General features: G+C 39.3%; 1 long non-coding RNA gene across 1 annotated transcript in view; it reads right to left on the minus strand.

The window, feature by feature from the left end:
* Positions 1-14,531, minus strand: part of LOC145720769 (uncharacterized) — a 22,238-nt gene extending 7,707 nt beyond the window's left edge. The window contains exons 1-3 of the long non-coding RNA XR_014143983.1: positions 14,466-14,531; positions 6,524-6,634; positions 4,872-5,648 (exon numbers count right to left, since the gene is read on the minus strand). This is a non-coding gene — a long non-coding RNA (uncharacterized LOC145720769). The remainder of the gene's footprint in view (positions 1-4,871; positions 5,649-6,523; positions 6,635-14,465) is intronic.
* Positions 14,532-14,918: the final 387 nt, after the last annotated feature.

Raw genomic sequence — 14,918 nt, forward strand, 5'->3', positions numbered from 1 at the left:
GTTCGTATTGTTACCTAAATTAGTACCATATGAATTTACATTCACATTAGTTCCATACGAATACAAATATTTGGGACAAACTGCCAGTCACATTTGCCTTAATACTTATTCTCACAAAATTCCTCTAATAGGTGTTATTAGAAGTTTTGGTGTGGTGAAAATGAACTGAGAAAGATAAATTGCTAGAAGTTACACATAAAATCAGGAAGGGAGATAGGATCACATCCATGTGCTTTTGAATTTTTTGGAAGTTTTGTGCATTTTGGTGTATTAATAGAGACTATTATCCTTAACTATTATTTATTATTTAAATGTAATAATGCTTATATAAATGAAGGCTTTCCTAAGCCATCCAGATTTAGCATTTTGTGATTTTAAATTTTTCTGGAATTGAACTGAAAATGTATGATTTTTCAATAATCTTGGGGCAAAATGTTAGTAAAATTCATAGCAAGAAGTGAGTTAAAGTCTTCTTAGTATAAACCAAGGGGTAGTAGTAACAAAACTTTCTCTTCTTGCCATATAGTTCCACTTTTCTTTTTCCTGCCAAAAAGTTTCCTTTTCCCAAGTTACCACCCCATTAGCCACACTCCTTCATGGTATCCTCTTCGGTAAGTGAACAAGTTATAGTCACACTTAATACAATGTAAATTTTATTACACATTTTAATTGGAGATCGTAAAAGTCAGTATTATCCAAAGAACACTCTGTAGTAATAAAAATGTTTTAGTTCAAATTCTTTTTTGCCCAGTGTGGTAGTCAACACCCATGTGTGGCTGTTGAACACTTGAAATGTGGCTGGTTTTATTTCATTTTATTGGTTTATATTTAAATAGACACATGTGGGTAGTGGTGGCCATATTGGATAGCACAGTTATAGATTATGCATTCGAAAGACTCTTCCTGCTTTCCTTTCTCAAACACACAGAAGGGTATGTTTCAGAAGGGCCAAATACAGTGGCTGTTCTCAGTATTTTTGTAGTTCATCTGGCTTAAGGAATGAATGATCTACCACCAAGTTACAAACCAAACAATATTTCCCACCTAAGGTTGTCTAAGCTCTTCTCTTTATTTTTCACTCTAAAGTTCTGGCTGAGTTTAGAACCCAGAGGGTCAAAGGAAGGCTGGTTTCTCAGGATTCCTAGCTGGGAGTGGAAATGATGGTGTGAATGCCAAACAGCTCATGAAGTAGCCAGTGCTTATGAGATCCGCAGCCAAGTTTACCAGATGAGAAAGGACAGAGGGGCAAAAAGAATCAGACAGAATAATGCTAATAAATGTTTTGTTTAGCCAGCTCTATTTTTTTTTCTATATTGATCTGAGGTTCAAACTGGGTAGGAATCTCACTGTATAGCAAACAGTTATTTTTGGAGTTTGGGTGTGGGAAATATACATGCATAAAAAATAAGATGAGAAATTCAAAGATTTTCAAAGATCTGGAAATTTTTTTTTCCTTCCAGAAGACATAACTGTTATTTTAGTTTCCTGTAAGTCATAAGGCTTGGAATATAACACATTACATTCCACATAATTTTTAAATTGCTTATTTTCTTAAGTATCATTACCTACTTATTGTGCCCCTGAAACAAAAACAGGAATTAAAGTTGTGGATTTCCCATAACTGTAAAAACCACATATTGCTAAAAAGATTTAACTCCCCCAAGGGGTATGAAATACCTACCCTTTTGGACCATTAGCATTTATTAATCCCTAAACAGATACACAGCTGTGAGGCAAGCTTAACAGGTTTGTTGTGCAACAAAGAAACATACTTTTGAAGGTTCCTGGAGGGGAGGCAGGTGGGGGGGAAGGGATAATTAGGTGACGGGCATTAAGGAGGGCACTCGATGTAATGAGCACTGGTTGTAATATGCACATCATGAATCACTAAATTCTACCTCTGAAACTAATAATAATAAAAAAAGAAACTTATTTTGTAAGAAAGAAACACCTTCTGAGCCACTTTCACTTTTTTCTAATGAACACCTTTTTTCTTCAAGCATATTTTTGGAGTGTGGAACTCCACGTAATGGAAATGGAGCTTTCTACTACCATGTAATATAACAAATCCATAGGGGGAAAGAGAGTGAGATCAGAACCACAGAAACCAGCTTCCTCTGCTCTATCACCCTCCAAAGGAAACAGGTTATATATAATGCATGTAATGGAGTCTTACGGGCCAGAGACAAATAGCACGTGCTGTTCGATTTTCACTCAAAAAGTTATATTAGAAATGCCACAAAATAAGCCAACTTTTAAAATGCCTAAAACAGAAACCCAGAAAAGATAAGCATCTTCAAATAGAGATGTATTAATAGAGCTCTCTAGTAGATACATTAATGAAATGTTCATTGAAAGGAGTTATAAAGAAGTCCCTCAAAAGTCAGTGACCACCTAATTTATCATCCAAACGGAGACACACTGGAGAGCAGAAGTGGGTGCTATTGATAATGAAGTTACAACTTCTGGACCAGCCAAGACAGGTGGCTGTCTGTGTGTGAGTCTTTCTTTCTTAGTTCATTACTCACCCCTCCGGATACCCCTCCGCTACTCAAATACCACTCATATTTTAAGACATTGCTTCATTACCCTGTCTCGATAATACTTTCAGGACCTCTCCAGCCCCCTTCTATTTCCCTATCCCTCCACATCTGCAGTACTTGTAATCTGTGCCACACATTTACCTTACATTTATCATCCGCTAATATTTCGCATGTGTTAGTTCTATTTCTAAATTACATTGTAAGTTCCTGAAACCAAGGATTTTATCCTATTTTTTCAATCTCCCCAAAGCCCAAAACTAGCCCCTGGAAACCATTGCTCAAAAAAGCCCTGTAGCATGGAGCTCACTGCTGGTTTCCTACACTTTCAAAGCCAAATTCGGGGCTTTCCTCTACCATGCAGTCTTCCCAAATTAAAGCAGAGGTAATGTGCACCCTTCCTCTGACTGCAGATATTATTGACCACAATACTCAGCCTCAAAGCCTTGCTTTATTTTATCAGCACAGATCACTCTATGTAACTTACTATCTTTCCAGCTAGATCAAAGGCTATTGAGGCTGGGCATTGTCTCATTCTTCTTTGTATTTCCAGTGTCCTTCACTGTCCTTACATGCAGTAGTGCTAGTAAAATGTCTAGCACCGTCTCCCCTACCAGTATCAGAGTGGCTTACCACTTTCCACCATCACGATGAAGCAGTCCTAGCAAGGCCCGATTAAGTAAAAATGGCCCAGGTGTCAGAGAAATGACCTCTTTTTGAATTGTCCATCTAGGTCCCGCAGGGGGAGAAGCTCTAGACTGAGGCATGCTGGGACAGGCATAAAGTAGAGCGGAAAGGGACAAAAAGAAGCTGGAAGTTGTTCTAGCTAAAGGTACAGCTCCTTTTTTTTTTTTTAATTATTTTTTTTATTCTTATGTTAATCCCCATACATTACATCATTAGTTTTAGATGAAGTGTTCCATGATTCATTGTTTGTGCATAACACCCAGTGCTCCATGCAGAATGTGCCCTCCTCAATACCCACCACCAGGCTAACCCATCCTCTTGATCTTGCTTCAGCAGAAGGCTACTGGAAATCCATATAGTTTTCTATTGTTGTCTAGTCCCCTCCTGAAGAGGGGATCTAGGTGGTCCAGCATAAGTCAAACACGGGCAAGTACAGTACAAGGTGGCCCCATAGGGTGAACTAGGTGAGACTCCTCCCGGAGGGACCAAGAGGCAGACAACTGAGTATAGACTCAACTATAGGAGAGAAGATAGTCCATGCAGGTTGCTGGCTCTGGTTTCTCAAGAAAGGAGATAGGGAGGAGCTCGGCTGGGAGTCAGGGAAGTAATCAAGCAAAGTTAGGTTTCAGGGTGGGCAGTGGAATAGGTGTGTGGGCATCGTAAGGAACAAAGATCAAGGCAGAATCCCTGACCTCTGAAACGACACTGTGAGAGAGGGGAGAAAGTAAGCAAGGTGCTATCGGCATCACGGGACAAACCTGGTCACCGTCCATCAGATCATGAGGAGGATTGATCATCTATATGAGTCTAGGCTTTCACAGCTAGAGCTGCTGGGGCTTTTCTGAACCTGTAGTGATGGATGTGGAAACCAGATGGGCCTGGACACAGAGATGGAACCCGTCACCACCCCTTCCCCTGCTAAGAGACACTAAGACAAACTGAAACAGAAATGGAGAAGGCCACACATAGAAGGTGAGCAGAGAGTAGCCTTTCCCTGCATGCATTCTTTAGGACTCCGATCTAAGAAAGGATGAAATGGTAAGGCAAGTCCCAGAAAAGCTCGGTGAAACAAAATTAGCAAGATTCTTTACCTAATCCTGGCATGTACAGTGTCAATCTCCAAACATGACTCTTTTTTTTTTTTAAGATTTTATTTATTTATTCAAGAGAAAGAGAGAATGAAAGAGAGAGAGAGGCAGAGGGAGAAGCAGCCTCCCCGTGGAGCAGGGAGGGCAATGTTGGACTAGATCCCAGGGCCCTGGGATCACGACCTGAGCTAAAGGCAGATGCTTAAACGACTGAGCCACCCAGGCGTCCCAGACACAACTCTCTTATGCAGGGATGCTCTCAGAAGATGTTGATCCCCTAGAGCCTGTGCAGAAGGGCTCAGGCACAGTGGTACTGTAGGAATGACAGAAGACAGGGTGGGGACACACGCAGCAGGCTTCTCGTCCCCAGACACCGCCTCCGCAGCTGACTTGGTGAAATCTTAGGCAATACTATATGCAAACACTAATGGTTTATTTGCCTTAGACTCAACTTAAGGGACAGATAATGAAGGCTTGGAAAAGAATAAAATGTGAAACATCTGCCAGGAGTTACACAATTAATTAATTAATTTTCCCATTCATTTTGGTAGCTTACAGTTCTTCCTTTATTCCTCGGCATCTCTAGGGAACACAGTCTAAGATTGAAGCTCCATCCAGAAAAAAGGAGAAAAAAGTCAAATAGTGCCAGTGATGACCTAAGTTCTATCAATTTTTTTCTGCTAGTTAGTTACATTCTAGGGGGCTGTTTCACGTGGGTTCCCTCCAGTGTTATTCTGTGATTCCTTCTTAACGTACGTTGTTCTTTCCTAAGTTGTAGGACAGGGATTGTAACAGCACAAAGAGGCAGCAGGCAGGCCGTACGGATGTGGCTTTGCACACAGCTCTATCCCTTATGACTTTGGGACCTCGTGCTGGTGCACTGAGCACAGTTTTGTGCTGTCCAGATGGAACCCCCAGGAGTGATGCATGACTGATGTGGGCTCCTGGAGGCTGTCCGATGAGGGCATCCCTCTCCAGCAGAGGGCGATGTCTCGGCCCTGTGTGATGCCTGGTTACTGGAGTCCTTCCCATCTGGACTAGTCAAAGGGCAGATGCAAAGCCTAGATCCATCTCAGATGGAGACAGCTCTAAAGGTCCAGCCCTGCCCAGAGTTCCCTGTGACATCAGCAGAGGATAATGGTAGAACTGTTTGCATCACAGATTAACATCCCCCCCATACCTGCCATCCTCACTCTCCCCTGTCCTCAGGTGTTACTGCTGAAAAAACTCTCCAATATACTTTCTGCAACCAACCTCTGTCTCAGAGTCTGTTTCTGGGAGAACTGTCCACAAGAGCCGGTTCATCATCTTCTCTGGGCCTCAGGTCCCTCATCTGTAATAGAAGAAGGGTATTAATAGCTCAATTGCATGAGTCATTACTAGGTGTCAGGCTCTTTTCTAAGCATTTTTCAGGGATTAATTTAATTCCTAAAAATCTTCTGTTGCACTATTATCCTCTCCCTTTACACAGGAGAGGAACCGGAGGCCCATAAATTATCTAATTTGAAAAATGTCACAAACCTAGTAAGTAGGAGTCCTAAGGTTAGTCAGTATGTCTCCAAAAATTATACTCTTAACTCTTATGCTTCATTATGTTTCCCCACAGAACAATGGTTAAAATTAAATGAGATTATATAGCATACATCTACCACAGTACTGGGACACAGTAGTTAATCAACAAATGTTTATTTTCTCTGGTCTGCATATACATCTATGTGTCACAGGTGTGGTGAGGATGGCAGGAGACCATGGATGATGTGATGTGTGTGGGAAGTGTGCCACTTGCTGACTAGCAAGTGACCAGCATTGATTTTTCGAGGGGGGTGCAAGGTCCAGTGGTAGGAACCAATGCTCAAGAGTCAGATTACCTACTTTGGAGCCTGGATTCTCTGCCTGCTACTCTAATCTTCTGACCTTCAGTTTCTCATCTATTTAAAAGGAAATAATAATATTACCTATCTTCTAAGGTTGTTGTGAAGATCAAATTAATTAATGTAAAATATTTAGCATATTGTCTGGCATAGTAAAAACTGAATAAATGTTAGTTATTATAACTGTTGTTATAACTAACATTACTTATTATAGAGATTATTTTTTTTCAGTTAGGATTAGGCTTGTGTTCATACAACTTTAAAAAATGAAATGACTGTCTTAAATAAGAGGAACTTTATTTCCCTCTCTTCTAAAAGAAATCCAGAGGTGAATTACCTGACGTTAGTGTAGCCTGAATATCTTCCAACACCATGAACAACCAACTTGTTTTTGCTTCATGGTCCAAAATGCCTGTCAGAGCTCCCGCTATCACACTTGCATTCCAAACTATAGGACAGAAAAAGGAGCAAAGAAGGGGATTGTTCCTCCGTTTGAAAAATGCCCCAAAAATATCACCCCTCTATCTTATGGCTGTAAATTGGTCACATGCCACATCTAGCATGTATGGAATGCTGAGCTATGTGGATTTTCATTTCAGGCAATGATGGTTCAACCAATGTCAGGACTCTGTTACGGAGGAAGTAAAATAGGCCTAGATGCTAGAAGGCACGGAACAGTTTCCATCACGGGATGAGCCTTCTGGGCACCCGTTTAACGATAAGTTCCGACACTTTTCTGGTTGTAGTTACAGGAAAAGACAAATTGTTACTTTAGGTATCGTAAATATCCAATGTCAGTTAACTTAAAGGTGTAGAGTTTTAATTCTAACCCATTTTAACCCATTTTTCTGAATACTTCTATTTCTGACAATTCTAATTTGCACAGCAAAACCTGCAGGAAGAAATACCTTATAAGATCATGAAGAAGAAAACAATAACCCATGCTAATTCTTGCAAGTGTTTCATAAATAAAACATGAAGCAAAAGGAAGTTAAATATTGATTAAAGAAATCTAAAGCTTAGGAAGTTTATGTTTGTTATATACATTGTCGTGAATTTCATCGGAAGCCGACCGTTTGGGAGATAGATAAATAGGACCTTTGAGTATCAGGACTAGCTCTTATGGCATCCAGTAGTAGGAGACCAAGGGATGAGTAATTGTCAGCAACATTTTCATTACATCCAATGAATAAGAAATAGTGACCTTGAAATCATTTAGGAAATTTACAATTAAAAAAAAAAAATCCTTACTATACTTATGCAATTTACTCTCTTTCTCCTAAATACACATATTTCAGAACACAAAGATTTTAACCCAGAAAAAAACAATGTGCAAAGGCCCTCAAATCAAACTCTGGATTTGTAATAGGAAGAAATCACCACATGAAAAGAAACATGTCACTGTCATGGGAGGAATTGAACAGTTTCTCCCATTCTAAGAATGTGTTAGAGAGAAACCACCCACAGTTTTCCATCGTTTTTTTAACCTGACTTCACCATGAAGCCAGCCAGTCAAAATATAAAATTACGGGAACGTGATTTGCAGCTACACCACAACCTGGAGAAATCCATGTTATTCTAAAAGTATTATCTCATTATAGGCAAGGATTAGCTCACAGGAAACAGCCAAATTATCTGATCTATTGTTGAAAAGACTCTCATATTGACAGGATGCCGTTTACTAACTTCGCATTCAGGGAAGGATCCAAATGCCTTCTGGGTCACTCTGCTGGAATCCAAAGAAAATAGTTTTAGCAGAGAAATCACCCTGAACCACAGTTGCAGACTTTTCAAATTAAAACAAATAAAAACTGGGAAGAAGAAAGATGAGCGTTTGATGTACGGAGGCGCTGTAGGCCTTCACTCTACGGTAAAATGAAAATGACAAGAGCTGATCATCTGAACTCTGGGTTTAGAGACCAAACGATTAGACCTAGTGCTGTGTCCCTGATTCCTTCACGTACTTTTGCAATTGGATTGGAAAGAGTGGTTGGCGGTGAGTCTACAGCCCTTACCTTGGTTCATAAGGCAATCAGCTGAAGAAAAGGCAACTTGTTTTTCTGACATTGTAATGGATGGATAGCTTTTACTTGTTTTCACTTCAGTTAAAACTTAATGTGTAGGAAAAGCAGAATAATATTCTAGTAACTCTTCCAACTAAAAAAAAAAAAGTTTTAAACAATTCTAAACCCAAAAGATGCCAAGATGCAAATGTTCCCTTTTTTTCTTCTCTCCCTGCTCTGTCTCTCTCACTCACACACACACATAGCACAGACTGAAGTAAAAGGGAAGAGAGTAAAGACCAGTTTTGGAATATTGGAATATAGAAAGAAAACTCCATGTTGAAATTCAAGCACTCACTATCGTTACCTAAGCTCCCTGACTGTTAACTTCTTCAGTGGATAAATGAGCATAATCACACCTATTTCAACGATCTTGGAAAATAAAGAACATGAGTTTTGCGGTCAGAAAGGCTCCACTGAACCCTGGTGTTGGCGTCTCTTGGCCTCATTCTCACATTTACTTCCTGGGATGGTGATGAGACAAGCTTCTAACTCTGGCACACAAACACTACCCTTCCCCTCCGCTTGTCTATTGTTGCGACGTTGACATTTCTAATGCCATATCTATATTAACAGCCTCCTTGAAAGGATATTTTTTTAAAATTATTTATTTATTTATTTATTTATTTATTTATTTATTTATTTATTTGAGAGAGAGAGAGCGAGAGAGAGAGAGAGAGAGGGCATGAGCAGGGAGGAGGAGCAGGCTCCCCACTGAGCAGGGAGCCCTCCACCGGGCTCGATCCCAGGACGCTGAGACTGTGACCTGAGCTGAAGGCAGATGCTTAACCCACTGAACCACCCAGGCGCCCCTGAAAAGGTATTCTTATTGAAATCCAGCATTAGCAGACTTAAATGCTGAGCACCCCACAAGCCTCATGACGTTTTCTCAATCTGTTCAGTTATAGAGCTCTCCACCCATGTGCCTCTGCCAAAGCTCCTGATCCCCTGCCCTTGTTTGCCTTCTCCCAGCCTGGGATTTCAGACTAAACACCCAGGCACTCTGTTATGGGTAGTGGTCCCACATTTCTGCTCAGGGATGGCAAGCTCTCTCAAAGGAAGGATTTGTATTGAAGCTGGAGTTGTCACTTAGCTGTACAAAACACTTCTTTGTTCTGCACTGTCCCGTGCCTTGCACTTAGCACTCCTGGTGCCTGTTTATTAAATGCTGGGAGCTGCACTCACCCAAAATCTAGGGACCACAGAAAGTGCTCACTCACCCCCATTCCCAAAAGGAGCATGGAGTAAACTCCACTCCAAGTTAAGACTGTGGCTCAAACTCTTAGCCCTTGAGAAACAGTGCTATTTTGGAATCTACTCTACAAAAAACAACCCTGGGGCCCATGATCAGCAGAAGTTAAGCTTGCCAAATTATTTTAAGCAACCCCTTCTCCAGTTAGTCCTCAATACTGCCCTCTAGGTTAATAAAAATATTCCGTAAGTACTGTCAGAACACATATAAATCATGCAGACATTTTTTTTCTGTATTAGTTATACATTTGTTGTCTTACTTAGTAAATCATTTTCTACATTGTGTTGAAAGGTAAAGTGAGGGACATTACAATTTTCAAGAGTTTCTTTGAGTATACATCAATTTGAACAGGGCAGTGCCAAACGAAAGGTGGTTAAAAGTGATCCACCAATAGGAGCTTTGGAAAGGTTTTCATAGAGAAGACATGAAAGCAAAACAGGAAATCATTTGATTGACTAAAGCTTAAACAGTTGCCTTATTTGGGAAAAACTAGTTGGTGGTTGTGATTAGTGGTTCTTAGGTTTCCTTTTCTCAGATTCAAGTGTGTTGAGTCTGGCCTCAGTTTTCGTCTGCCTGTGTTGGCTCCCAAAGGATTTAGAGCCCCTCAGTCTAATGGCCTTGTTTAATTACTTCAACAATCGTTACCTTAAAAAAAAAAAAAAAATCTCTATTTTCTTCTATCACTTAAAAATTCTGCTTTTCATACTTAAGCCATTAACTAATGCTTCTTGAATTTACATGTCCGTGTGGGGTGTGAATCACATTTTGTTTCCAACGGAAACATTGTTGATGGGCGCTATACACTGAAGGTTTGTGTTCCCACAAAATTCATGAGTCAAAACCTATTCTCCAGGATGATGGCATTTAGAGGTGGAACATTTGGCTGGTGATTAGGTGAAGGTGGAGCCCTCAGGAATGACATTAGTGCCTCATAAAAGAGGCCTATGTGAGGAGGACACAGCCAGAAGACAGGCTTCTACGAACGAGAAAGGGGACCCTCCTCAGACATCGAATCTGCTGATGTCTTGATCTTGGATTTCCCAGCTTCCAGCACTGTCCGAAATAAATCTATGTTGTTTAAAAACCACCCAGTCTGGGGTGCCCTGGTAGAGACTCTGACTCGATATCAGTTCAGGTCATGATCTCAGGGGCATGAGACTGAGTCCTGTGTCAGGCTTCACACTCAGCAGGGAGTCTGCTTGTCTCCCTCTCCCTCTGCCCACGCACTCTCTCTCATATAAATAAATAAAATCTTAAAAAACACCCAGCCTGTGGTATTTTTGTTTATGTAGGCTGCAAGAATGGGTTCTTTAAGGTTTTCTATATAATTTTTTAGTTACTTATAGTAAAATATTTTTCTTTCATACTTCTTCGTATCATCTAAGGTTTCAAGTTTATTGTACAAGTCCATAGTATTCTGTATCTATATATCATTATTCCCACTTATTTCTGTGCCTTCTTTATGGTACTGAACCAATATGGGCAAAGGACTGCCTATTTGATTAATCTCTAATATCTATTGGGTTTCTTTGTTTAATATTCCATTGTTGACGTATTTTTTTCCATTCTTTCTTTTCTCTCACTTTCTTTGGGTTTAGCCTGTGTTCTTTTTCTATCTTCTTAAAGGTAATTTTCAATCTTTTTTTCAATCATATAGATTTAATTGGTATTATTTCCCTGTAAGCACTGCTCTCTGCTCTGTCTTACCTTCTGAAAAAGTAGTTCAATGTCACTCAGCTCTTATTACTTTATAATTATTATGATTTCTGATTCACATTAATTATTTTAGATTGCTTAAAAGGTTTTTTTTAATTTCAGAATGTATTTTGGGGTTATTTTCTTACTGATGTCTAATGTTGTTACTTTTTTTTTTTTAAGATTTTATTTATTTGACAGAGAGAGACACAGTGAGAGAGGGAACACAAGCAGGGGGGAGTGGGAGAGGGAGAAGCAGGCTTCCCGTGGAGCAGTGAGCCCGATGCGGGGCTCGATCCCAGGACCCTGGGATCATGACCTGAGCCGAAGGCAGACGCTTAACGACTGAGCCACCCAGGCACCCCAAATGTTGTTACGTTTTTTTTACAGAGGTTGTGGTCATCATATTTAGTATTTCTTTTGAGGTATAGAATAATATAATTAATTTTTAGAAATGTGCCATGTTTCTTTGAAAATAATATGTATTACCTAATTTTACTGAATTTTCTGAGTTTATTGTTGTGTGTGTGTGTGTGTGTGTGTGTACTAGGTCCAGCTTACTAAGCTTTTTGTTCAAATTTTTTTTATCTTCCTTAATTCTTTGTCTAATAGGTCTGTCAGTTTCTGAAATAAATATTTTTAAATCCTCTAATATTATCTAATACAATTATGAATTTGCCAATTTCATCTTCCAGTTAATTATTGTTTTATATACTTTTCTCTCTATGTTTGGAAGAATAGAGTTTAGGATTGCTATAATTTCCTAATAAATTGTTCCTTTTATTTTATATATTGAACTTCTTTGTCCCCTTAGGGTTTTTGGCCTTGAAGGATGCTCTTTTTTTTTTTTTTTAAGATTTTATTTGTTTATTTGAGAGAGAGAGAGAGCACAAGTTGAGGGGGCAGAGAGAAGGGGACAAGCAGATCCCCTGCTGAGTGGGGAGTCAATGTGGGGCTTGATCCCAGGACCCCGAGACCATGACCTGAGCTGAAGGCAGACGCTTAACTGACTGGGCCCAGGCACCCCGAAAGATATTCTTTCTGATAGCAATATCGCCGTGACAATTTGCTTTCGGTTAGGATATGCATGGTGTAGTTTGCCTTTTCCTACTGTTTTTGCTTTTAATTTTATAATTGAATTACTTTCTGGTTCCACCTAAGGTGATGAAAATTATTGTCCATCTAGTTGTCAGTTTTTTACATCTAAGTCAGTCTATTTCTTTGGTAATTTTAAGGATGATTTTCCTTTGGATTTAGGGTTTTTCTGTGACACTATGCCATGGCCTTATTTTACTATACTCAAGACTTGCTATACTTCTGCATTCTAAGTAAACAAGTCTTTCATTGATTATAAACATTCTTGTTCCATATATTTCTAAATTTAGCTTTCCCTTCATGTTTTCTCTTCCTGTGGAAAAAATTAAAGTCTTTTTAATTGTCTTTTTCTCTGACGTCCTTCCCATTTCAAGGTCACAGATACATCAGCCAAGTCTTGATCTGTCAAACTTGTTCTCTGAAATTTTGATTTAATTACTTTCTTTTTCATTTGCTTAAGGTCTATTTGGCTCTTTTTTCTTTTCTTTTCTTTTTTTTTTTTAAGATTTCATTTTTAAGTAATCTCTACACCCAACGTGGGGCTCGAAGTCACAACACCAAGATCAGGACCCACATGCTCTTCTGACTGAGCCAGCAAGGTGCCCCATTTTGTTCAAATTTTAATGTTTTCTATTCCTTATTTACATCTTTAATAACTGTAAACACTTTATAAATCTTTCATGTGATTTTATTATCTTTACACTTTGTAGTCCTTCTATATGTTTTGTCTGCTAGCTTTTGTTCATGGTGGATAATTGCCTCATCTTTTGTGTTAGTGAAATTATTTTAGGAGTAACTGATTTATCCATGGCAATCCCACACAATCAGGATTGTGCAATTATCTCTAACAAATGGTATTTTGTTTGTTTCTGAGGAATATCCATGGATTTCAGCAATCCAAAACATACTTGACAATTCCTAAGGCCCTTAATGTAAATTTTATCTCCATGGCAACTCATGGTGCAGGCTTAGCTGCTCAGTAGGAGCCATCCTTCTGAGATTCTATTTCAAGAAGAGCTCCCAGTTCTAGTTCCTCACCTTCCTCAAGCTCAAGATTATATCTCTTCTCCTTTCATATGGGTTAAAATTTCAGGTCCCAGCAGTAAGAGACCCTAACATTTCAATCCCTGGATATATCACCTCAGTATCTACCAACTCATGAAATTATACTATCTTCTCCATTCATGTGCATTTGGAGTCACCAAAGCCATTTTTCTTGTCTTTTTTCCAACATTTTCATGTGCTTTTTAGTAGAATTAGAGGCTTGCCTTTTCCAATACCCCCATTTTGTCCAAACTGGGTCTCTTAATTTAATCTTTATAGTACAATCCTTTATTTCTGTCTACTATGCACAGCACACTCAATAACAGATGAATGCTGTCCTCATAATCTGCGGGAGGAAAGAGATAGATGTCCCCTGAATTGTGATACATTGGTGAAGCTTTGTGGAAAGGACCAAGACAGCACAGATAAAGAAGTCATTAGTTGGCCTTGAGAGGGTGAGCGAGAGCTTCACCACAGAGACAGATTTGAGATGACCTCTTCTCGGTGACAGGGAGCCCCAAGGGTAGAAAAAAACAAGAGGAGAACATTCTCTAAGGGAGTTGAATTTGTAGCCACAAGATGCAGTGTCAGCCTAGAAGTGAGAGTTGAAGCCATAGGAAAAAAGACCAAATGGGGGCAGAAATTATGGAACAAAAGTAAGACTTGAAAATGGTGATTACCCTCAATCAAGAAACTGGAGTGAAAGGCAGAACTCTGCAAAGATTTCAAGTGGTAGGAGAAAAAGCAATGGCATGGGATGTGGGAGAAGCAAAGTCGAAAAAATACTATCAAAGAACCTCATGTTCTGTGGTTGAACAAAACCTCTCTTAAAAATGAAGCATTTTTTAATGAAAGTAAAAATAGAAAATATCTTTGTGGGCCCTAACCATGAAATGAACTTTCCTTTAAGCAAAAACCACTTTTCATCTTCTATTCTCAATTATGTTTTGTTTGACCCTCTTGTAACACTAGTTGTGATTAACTAAGTTAATGCTTCTTGAGATCTTGTGGCTAAAGAATAAAACAAATCATAACTAAAACATGAAGACTATTTATTGCAAGTTCCATTACTGGATGAAGACTTCTATAATGTGTCTTTTATTAGTTTGTTTTTTTAGAAATGTACTTACCTTTATTTCATGGCACACAAATCCCTTCATGTCATTCCATGATCATCCAAAATGTCACTGTGGGTAGTTGACCCTAGAAGGAAGAAACTAAACATTTATTTACTGAATCAAGAAAATGTCTATTGCGGAGGGTATGTGCTATGGTGAGCGCTGTGAATTGTGCAAGACTGTTGAATCACAGATCTGTACCTCTGAAACAAATAATACATTATATGTTTAAAAAAGAAGAAGAAGAAGATAGCAGGAAGGGAAGAATGAAGGGGGGGGGAATCGGAGGGAGAGATGAACCATGAGAGACTGTGGACTCTGAAAAACAAACTGAGGGTTCTAGATGGGAGGGGGATGGGAGGATGGGCTAGCCTAGTGATGGGTATTAAAGAGGGCACATTCTGCATGGAGCACTGGGTGTTATACACAAATAATGAATCATGGAACACTACATCAAAAACTAAT

Source organism: Leptonychotes weddellii, chromosome 3 (genome assembly GCF_054177405.1).
Source record: "Leptonychotes weddellii isolate Sample4059 chromosome 3, ASM5417740v2, whole genome shotgun sequence".
Classification (NCBI taxonomy): domain Eukaryota; kingdom Metazoa; phylum Chordata; class Mammalia; order Carnivora; family Phocidae; genus Leptonychotes; species Leptonychotes weddellii.